Source organism: Cupressus sempervirens, chromosome 10, assembly GCF_028749045.1.
Source record: "Cupressus sempervirens isolate cs-2001-9-10 chromosome 10, ASM2874904v1, whole genome shotgun sequence".
Classification (NCBI taxonomy): domain Eukaryota; kingdom Viridiplantae; phylum Streptophyta; class Pinopsida; order Cupressales; family Cupressaceae; genus Cupressus; species Cupressus sempervirens.
Window position 1 is genome coordinate 546,500,745 of NC_143127.1, and position 10,479 is coordinate 546,511,223.

Here is a 10,479-nt window from a genome sequence, read left to right on the forward strand (position 1 = left end):
GTCCTTGTTAAGGATGCTCAAGCATCTCCTTTTTTTGACCTCCTCTCACATCTAAATAATCCATGTCATCAACCTATACCTTCTTTTCTAGTGATACCTCCACACTCTACCTTTGAGCATGGTGTATCACTTACTCTGTCACATAGACTCCTTATTCCAAGTCCTCTCCTACAACTTCTCCGAATAAATCATCCTCTCCTCATGACCTCATTGTTTCCCTGCTTCTCCTTGCTCTTGGTCCACTCTCATAACACATGGTGGGATCAAAACCTATGTAACCCTTTATTTGGGTCCCTAATGCTGACCGTGATCCTAACCATGTTTCTTTCACTGTGGATGGTCATGGCTTCTCTGCTAGAGGAACTACCTATAACTGTACCCCCATCCCTATCATATTTGCAAACCAAGGGTAAGGATGACTTAGAAGCCTGTCTTTGTACCTTGGGATGTTCCTTGCATCTCCAACCTTTGGTAGGTGATCCCATCTTTGGGACACCATGTGTAATGCCCAACCTGGAGATCCTTGGAAACAAGTATAAATATAAGCCAAGATTAAAAAAATTATATAATAAGTATGAATGCACATGACAAACAAAAAATGAGGATTAGAAAGATTGTAATATAATACTAACCAAACATCCTGGCACTAATGGTTCTCCAAATGGCACTACTCACAAAAATGACTAACAATGGAAGGCACAAAACTAAGTTTGAATAGAAAAATTTGAATTCAAAATGCAATGCCGAATGATTGAAGAACACCTAAGAGGGTAGCCAAAACACTTCCCAAAAAATTTGGGTCAAACCAAAAAGTGCTCACTATCCACCTAGACAGGTTTATGCAAATATCAGGCAATACTTTAAATCAACACTAAGCGATACTTTCTAGTATCATACAACCTTTCTCAAGAATAGGTGTGACACTTTTAGGGCTTGGGCAACACTCCTCAAGAGGGTGTGTGATACTTTACCAGTATCATATGATACTTCTTCAAAGGGGATGTAATACATTCTAGTATTGTTGACATTTCTTCCTAAGATGTGCGATACTTTCCAATATCATACGATAGAACTTTGATAGGTGAGCACACTTTAATGTATGACCACATGCTGACCCAAGATCACCTAGGAAAGAAAGAAATAAACTCTAAGGATGAACTAAAGAGTAAAATAGAGTTTAGACCCTTCACATCGGGGAGTACCAGATCCATAATTCTCAGTGTAAACAGTTGAACACAATACTAAAAGATAGAAACACAATCTAACCATCTAACAAATAGTGAAGGGAAGTACAGAAGGAAACATCATAGTGTACTAAAACAATATCGCAATAACAGAAATGATATCACAATGAGCAGTACAACCAAACTAAGTATGTGGTTCCTCCCAATGATAATAGCATCATAAGACCATCATGGTCCCTAGCCATCCCCCACAAGTAACATCCCAAGCTACTGATCAGATCATCGGTACTATCATATAAGGACGTCACTACTAAAACATCCTACAACATAAGCATAAGGAAATCTAACATGCTAAAAGTCAAGCATAAGATAAATCTATGAATACAAATAACATCATCTATCATATGCTAATCATTGTAATAAGGAAATGTGTCAATAAATAAAACCATCTAAACATGATAAATAAGCATCCCAATGAAAGCATAAATCACAAGAAAGCATACTCTAGAACCCAAATCACCAAGTGAAAATATCCAGCAATGGTCACATTAGGACAAAAGACCATCATTGTAAATTGCTCCCTCACAGTGGTATAGGTAGCTACATGTCCCAACCATGTGGAAACCATAGGTCCACTCCTTTCATGCTAATGGATATAACGATCCAACCATAAACACACACAAAGAAAACATCCATGGCTAACACATGCTAGGCAGTATGATGACTGAAACTAAGAACATAGACAATACATAAATCATCAATCTTGGTTAGATACTCAATGGGCTACTAAGTAGGGGCTGACATCATAGATAATCACTTGGCATCGACAAGCCCGAGCTTGGATTGTGTGTTTCAACTCCTCAATGGAGGGCCCCACACACATACATTTTATTATCTTAAATTTTATTACCACCCAATGTTTTCTTTAGTTATCACTTAATTAAAACTTCTGCATGCCAACCCTTTGGAAATAGACATCAAGTTGCATAAAAGAAGCCCCCTCCATATGCTACCCTACCCTACCCATGCTCATCCAATGATGAGTGCCTATAAGCATGCAAATTCCCAACCCAACCCCAATGATCACACCTTTGAGAAGTACCATAGAAGATTATGCCTCGCAAGTCACCTAAGAAATGTATGTGCATGTGCTCGTATGTGATGCACCACAATCACGAAGGTCATAACACAAGGACTATATGAGAACACAAAATAAAAAGCCACTCAACCAAAAATAGAATTGAGAGGATGGATGCAACACACATCCCACTACAACAAAATAGTGCAATAAAGGTTTGATCGACATCCAAATGGATAATCCAGGTCCATGACCAAACTCATGCCAAGAAAACCCAAGAAAATAGGGCCATACGCAAAATGAGGTAAAAACCCCAAAAACTAGAAAAATTTGAAATTATAACCCATTTGATCTTTGGGTACAAAAACCTCAAAAATCCAATAATATTTGGGTTTGGACACCATATGCAAAAATGACCAGCATAATTGTGTGAAATCGCAAACCCGCATCCCAAAAATAGGAAAAATGTTCATACCTAACCAACTACACAAAACCAACAAATAGAAATAGAGCAAAACACTAGTTCTCAGCCTCCTAACAAACTGCTACTAGAAACAAAAGCTGAAATGAAATAGAAACAAGAAAACTAGAAAGCCCTACCTGATAGCAAAAGGGGAAGAAATAGAAATCAAGCTAATAAATTAATTAACCCACCGATACTGTCAAAAGTGATAGCAAAGAAAGGTCACCCTGAGCTGGATCCAACACGACTAATCTCACAAAAATCTCATGCTCACAGCTCTTAGAATGAACATAAAACCAATTGTTCAGGAAAAGGGTTTTAGAAAAGCTCTCCAATTTCTAAATTGAAAAATTGAAAAGTGAGAAAATAAATACCTTTTTCAATACTTATTCACTTTTCAAGTGAATAGTCAATTAGAGCAAATAGCTAGATAGAGTAGTTAGACTCTGAATTGACCTAAACATAATAGGTTATTCCTCATAATGAGAATTCACCTAAGGAAAAGTTGCCAGAAATTAAATTCAATAAGATACAAAGCTCAAAAACCCAAAATCACAAAAAATCACTTAACTTTCGTGACAATGTGAACCTCTAAATGCACAGACAGGCTCACTAGTCTAATTACATAATGCAAATGAGTTCAGATTTAATAATCACCAAAAGGTTTTAATTAAAATAGTTAAAATAAGGATACATCAACCATACAAGGATGAATTTGGTAAAATATGAATAGTTGAATCACTTACTCTATGTACCACTGTCAGGGATATAATTCTTGCACACTAAATCATGCGATCAAGTGCAATTGCATATAATAACATAGTTGAAGCAATAAATGCATTAAATAACTAATTTAACCATTTATTCAATTATTCTTAAAAACCATTAACATCACTCACATTCGCATTAAGTACAAAGAAACAAGAATAAAGTAAATAACCATAGCATAAAATCCATCACATAACATAATCAGATATCATCATAGATCTATTGTCATTTCAAAATGGCATCAACATGTAAATATGATAAACTAAAAAGCATACCAGCATAGCATCTATAATACTAAATCAAAGTATAAAATTTGACCCTTAGGTCATCTCAAAGTACATATAATGAGAGTATCACATATCTCTCGAATCAAAAATCAACAAGGGTACAAACTGCAAACGAAAGAGGCACTACACCATGCCTCACATCTTCTCTTCCATGAAATTAGTTTTTAGCCATACACCCCAGCCCTTGTTCACCTCATTGATGAACTAGGTTCAAGAGGTTCTACATCTTCCCAAACTACCACCATTCATGAGAGATAGGAAATATCTCCAACAACTGAGGAGATTAGCTTATTAGTGGCTAATATACTAGCATATATTCTGCCTAGGATCTCCCCTCTCCTCATGCCTTTTTTTCCTCTATAATGTCCATATCACTAAGGCTAGATCATCTAATAACCTCCACCAATAACCAAGCTTACCAAACCAAGGTTGGGTAATATATGCATTATATCTCATTAAATAGGCCTCTCCCTCCTGTCATTGGTCTTCAAATACCAACCTTATTATGCGGATGTACTCCTAGGTCTAGATCTACAGCTCTACAACTCCAGCTGGTTTTTTCTTTTACCTATGATAGATTATCACCTTGTGCATCTCATAGTACATGTGGGCTAGTATGCACTAACCCCACCAAAATGTTGATCATCTATGTAATATCTTCTTCAACTATCTACCCCATCCACATTGGAATCCCTACTAGCCTCTGACTGACACTAGTATGCAATGAATAAACCATGCCAAGATGTAAGCTAACTTGTGTGTAGCACCATACCACCAAACTAACTTATCCCACGAGATGAATCTCTCCAAAATGTATCTATCTCCAAAGACTTGATGAACTTCCTTGATCCTATGAATCATATGAGATGAGGGCATTATATACTAGAATCTGGAGAATCTTGTAGATGTCCTCAAGGGTGACCATTATCCCCCCTATAGGCAAGTGAAACATATTTGTTTCACTATGAAAATTCTCAATCAAAGCTGTCAAAAGTTCGTTGTTCACCCTAATGTCAAGGAACTCACAGAGATGAGAGAGGCCTAATACATCAAGGTGCACCACCTCTATTTGAGATAAATGCTTCATCATGCCCTATAAGGCTGGATATGTGGATCTAAACTCAACTATAGGAAATTCCACATGCAACAATGATCAACCAACTAGAAAACATCAAAACTCCACCATAAAAGTATAATAAATGGATCACAAACATATGACATTTAAACCTACCTACAAGTGCTAAACAAATCAAACTATCAATCGTAAGAATCAAAATTTAAAAAAATGTTTACCTTAAACATGCAAGATCAACTATCTATTTTAATATGAGGAAACAAAAATAACACAAGCTCGTACAAGCCCTAACCAAGCATTATACAAGCATTTAAGCTCATACATGGATTTTCAATAGCTTACACAAGCCAAGACTGAAAGAGGGCCTATTGGTATGAGAGTTGGGTTCCTCCCATATGAGCTTTCCCATTGACTCATATGAGTAAAGAAACCACAACATAATTGTCATGAAAGCTTGTACAAGGCTAAATCAAGCTACATATGAGCATATTCCTAGATTTATCTAGAATTTTTTTTTAAATAGGTAAGTTTCAACTAAAATTCACAAAACTGGAATCATAGAGGAGGATTTTGTCAACTTGCAAGTGGACGGTAGTCAACCAGCCATGCATGACATCTCTAGAGCTCCAATTGATGGTCTCTCATGGAAATCCTCTTCATGGTCTCAAAGAAAGGTCACAAGAATACAAATGAGAAAATGGTTTAAAAATCACTATCTTGACCCTTATATAGTTTTTTCACCTAAAATTCAAAAGTTCTTTGATTGACATGAAACATTTACCCTTATCTAATTTTATGGTCCTACATCCATTTTTGGGATTGAAATCAAAATATGAGACTCCTAAGTAGCTCAAAATGTGATTTAAAATTTGGAGACTGAGATAATCAACCACTTGTGCAGTCCATCTTTCTAACATAGTGTTTATATTGAAATTTAGTTCTATCAACAATTTCTTGAAATCTTTGACTTTTCATAACAAAATTAAACTCCAGTTAACTTTTGTCAAGCTTTCTTAACCAAGACCTAAATTCTAGATAGTAAATCTTCACATTTTCTTCATATCAAAATAAATATATTCTAATTCATTCTATATTGTATTGCATCCTCAATTCAATCTTCAACTTGCACTAGTTATTCTTCAAAATCATTCCCATGTCTCATCTTTTGATTTTTCTCCTAAGGGAGAGGGATGGATACATTTCTTACATCAATCAAATATTGCTTCAAAACCAATCTAGTTAAAATTCAAAGTCCTCATTGCTAGGGGAATATCATTAAAGACATATCTAGTTCCTCATATCTCATTTTGAACTGGGTATGATTTAGAGATAATCTAAACTCTCTTTCAATCACTTTTTAATGGACAGGTATCTAGATGTTCTATACAGACTCCTGAGGATCAATCCCTGCTCTGAGGATGGTCCTATGAATCATGATATTTCTTATTCTCTTTTAAAATAGACGAGTATCTCAATGTTCTATCTAGACTCTAGAGGATTAAGCTTTGTTTTGGATATAACCCTAAACTTTTTTCAATGAATAGGTATTCATCTCTTCATCATCTATATTGGTTGAACACTTGAGGATTCACTTTCATTAAAACCAAGTTTGGAACCAATTCTATCTCATCTATCGGGCTTGATATAATCAAACTTGGAGCGTATCTTGTTAGAAAGTAAATTCTAACAAGATAACTGAGAGGGCGAGAGGGGGGAATCAGTTATGGAATTAAAATAACTCTCAATATCTTTATTAATTCTAAAGCATTTAAAGAGTAGATGAAAAAATCATAGAAAGATCACCATACACAATAACACCATATCTCAAGTAGACGCATGATGTCTTCTTCTTCTTAGGGAGAATGGTGTGGGTGTTGTTTAAAAGTAAAGTCCACTAATATAACTACTGAGGGGTGAATCAGTTATCTGATCAATATAACTTTTATCAACCTTATTAAACCTTAAGCATGTGAAAAATATAATTAGAAACCATAAGAAGATATACATACGCAATAACACCAGATATGTTACTAGGGAAACTCTTGATTAGAGGGAAAACCCTAGTGGGGATGGTACCCACAAATTATGTAGTAATATAAATATTCCTTGTGAAAGCATAGACCTTGTAAGAAGTCAATGAAATATAATTAGTACATACCAGTCCTTATTAGAATAGTCCAACCCTATTAGGAGTTCTACAAACCCTGTTATGAATTATGGAAGGTAGATAGATCTGCTATCCAAAACACTTAATGAAAGACCACCGACCTCATTATCCAATTGTCCTTAGTACTATCCTTCTTAGAATAATACAAGTATAGAACTATCTAACATCAACTTCTTTTCCAAATAAAGTTTATTTCTAAGCTCATTGTGCCTAGTTGCACCAAACACTTCTCTGATCAAAATATATTCACTATTAGGTTCGCTAGATCACACATACAAGTTTGCATACTCACATTACACAAGTATCTGCACTAGATGATTACACTAAGAAAATTTTCCTTCCTTCATACCAGGTCCTAAAAATTGTTATTAAGTCAACTTTGATGATTTCCCAATTTACAATTATGATATAGGATCATCTTAGGATATTTTATTTACATGTTACATTACAATATTAAATCATTGTATAATTATACTCAAATTGTCAGCTCATAGTCTTCATAACTCTCTACTCAGTGTTGATCTGAATTTTCTCACTTAACCACTTCTCCTTCACAATGTCTTCTACCTTTGTAAACCCTTGCTTACTTAGAATATATCTCTACTAGGAGATATAATCAAAAAATTAGTAACTACATCATAGTTTCATACTTACATCCATTTTTAGATTAGCCTTTTTCTTTAATTTCATAGCATAGCTCTCATTCTATTGCATTAAAAAAATCCCAAAAATATATTTTAGTCTTGCATAGATTCTAGCTTAGATCTCTCTATTTACTTATTCTGAGATTAAATCTATATTTCATATCTAGCTTAGCTTCATTTATTTACATCGAAAATACCCAAAAAAATTTGGTTTAAGCATTTCATTCATCTTCATGTTTTCAAGTTCTTTGTTCTATCAAGGTTTTATGGTCACTAAAGCTCTTGATTATGAGATGATGTACTCAAACCTCTACTACATAAAAGGCGATGGGTTAATTTTCTTAGATCTTTTAGGATGAACAATCTCATGTTTATTCTTGGATGAATCTGGCATGCAATGACTATGTTGAAGTGTGTGTAGCCCCATTTTGACACATATAGGAACAATAGTGTTTTAAGAATTTATAGGCTAGAAATACCTATAGATGACAAGTTCATTATCTTCATCTCTAATATTCAAAAGGAAGGGAGAAATTTATACAAAGATAAAAAGTTGGTAGCAGATGTAGTAGACATCTCCTTCTTGCCTAAAGATAGGGAGAAAGGTACTAGAACTATGGATGGGGATGCAAATGCACATCATTGATTAAGCAATGATCAATTATTGTAAAAGTTATATGAGGAATATTGCCTTAAATGATGAATTTGTGAGTCTCTTTAGCTATCACTTTTTAAATTTTAAACAACTTCCTATATGATGGGTGCAATATCAATATCATTTTATTTAGCCACTTCATACATCAGCCCATAAAAGAAACCTTTAGCTCCTAATTTACATGAAAGTTTAATTTTGTTGATTGTAGAAAGAGAAAAATCCCGATATGTTTGAGAAAAAATTAACTGTGAAATTTGGTTTGGAGTTTAAGAAAACTATTGTGCATTATGATGAATAGGGTTTAGACCATGATTATTTTGATCCAGATGGTGACGTATCCCATCAAGTTTATAAGAAGAAACATAAACTCTCATTCCCTAAAACTATCATTTTCTCTTTTTGTCACATGAAGAAGGTGGTTTATGTATATGAGGAAGCTTACTCTAATTATACCCCATTGTAGAATTTTTTTCTTGGTTCTTTGGAGTAAAAGACTAACTCTAAAGAGAAGGGCCCCGATACTAGTGTCAAATCCCCATCTAAGAATATCACCCCACTTTAGTCAATGATTCATTCTTGAAAAGAATTATTATTCATAATAAGAAAAGAGATACATGTAGACTTACCATTGGAGACTGAGAAGGATGCTCCCATTGAAAAGGGTTTTTCTTGTAAACATAAAGCCTTGGTTGGAAAAGGCTTAAGTAACTTCCTTGTTTTTGAGGAGGATTTATTCAATTGGGTAATCTTAAAAATAAGAGAAATATGACAAAATGTCATGCCATGCCATGCATAAATTAGATGACATTCTTCACAACACTCATAATTTGGTGTAGGGGATAATCAACCTCAAAAAAGGGCATGGGGATAATATCAAAAGCATGGAAGATAGGTATATATCAGTGGTGGGTTGAGGAGACTAAATGAGTAAGAAAAAGTGGTCCACTTCTTACCAAAAGATAATTCTCCCACCTCCAGCTCTAAATATGCCATACAAAATGCTGACAATTATATTTAAGAAGGGTAAGGGGACTGTTAAAGAACTGCATGATGTGAGAGATGTTGAGGGTCAAGACTACAACCTGGGTCCTACCATGAACCTAAGGAGAAAGAACAAAGAGACTACCTCATGATGAAGGTCAAAGCTAATACTTGTAAGTTGTTTTTCATTATTTCTATCTTAGGCTTTACATACTTGGCCATGAGCCTATAGGTGATTTTGGGGGGTCTACAAATCCTTTTTTTTTAAATTTTGGTAAGGATCCAGGTCCTATCTTATTGGCTTTTGGTTTAATTTTTGACATGATGACACTTTATGTTTGTAAGACTTGGGTTTCTGGTCGTATAAAACTAGTTTTTCTCTAATCATAAAATAAAATATTGATGACTAGCTTTTAATATAGCTAAGTTTTGAAAACTTTCATACGTCTAAATATCATTGATATTATAGTATATTTGAGAATAAACAATATTGGTATAAATATCAAAATTATGTCAAACAAAATTGATTATGACAATTGATTCGAATGTTAATGGCTAAAATAATAATGAAAACTCTTATATTTCTAAATAATACATATTGATTTAATTGAATACTTGATATGAATAATTATTTTTTTATGACTATATATATATATATATATATATCACAAAATATTATTTATTATAAATATTGAAATATATGCTAATCACAATGAATGGGCACTTTAACAACATTATAACAAATTGAAATTGAAATTTGTGGACACTTAAAAAAGTCTTTGATGGTATCACATCAAATATACAAGATTTGGAATTGTCTATTCAAATCCACAATAGATAGCAAGAGATAGCTTTCATCTCCCAATTGTTTTGCCCGCAAATGCTCAATCTCTGAAAATGGAATTGAAAGTAATGATAACCGACAATCCATTTGACCAGTTCACCCTTTTATATAATTCTTTTTCCTTTTCGCTCCTAAAATTCTCTCCCATAGCAATTTGAAAACTTATATTGGAATAAAGAGGGGAATAGACAATCTATGAAAACAATTATGTTAATTATGGCTAGATTGATGCGTCTGGATTGTAACAAGCAACAAATGTCCTCAAAAGATTGTAAAAGCTTAAATATTTACATGTTGACCAAAATAGTGGTGAAACAAAGGTTCAATGTTTGA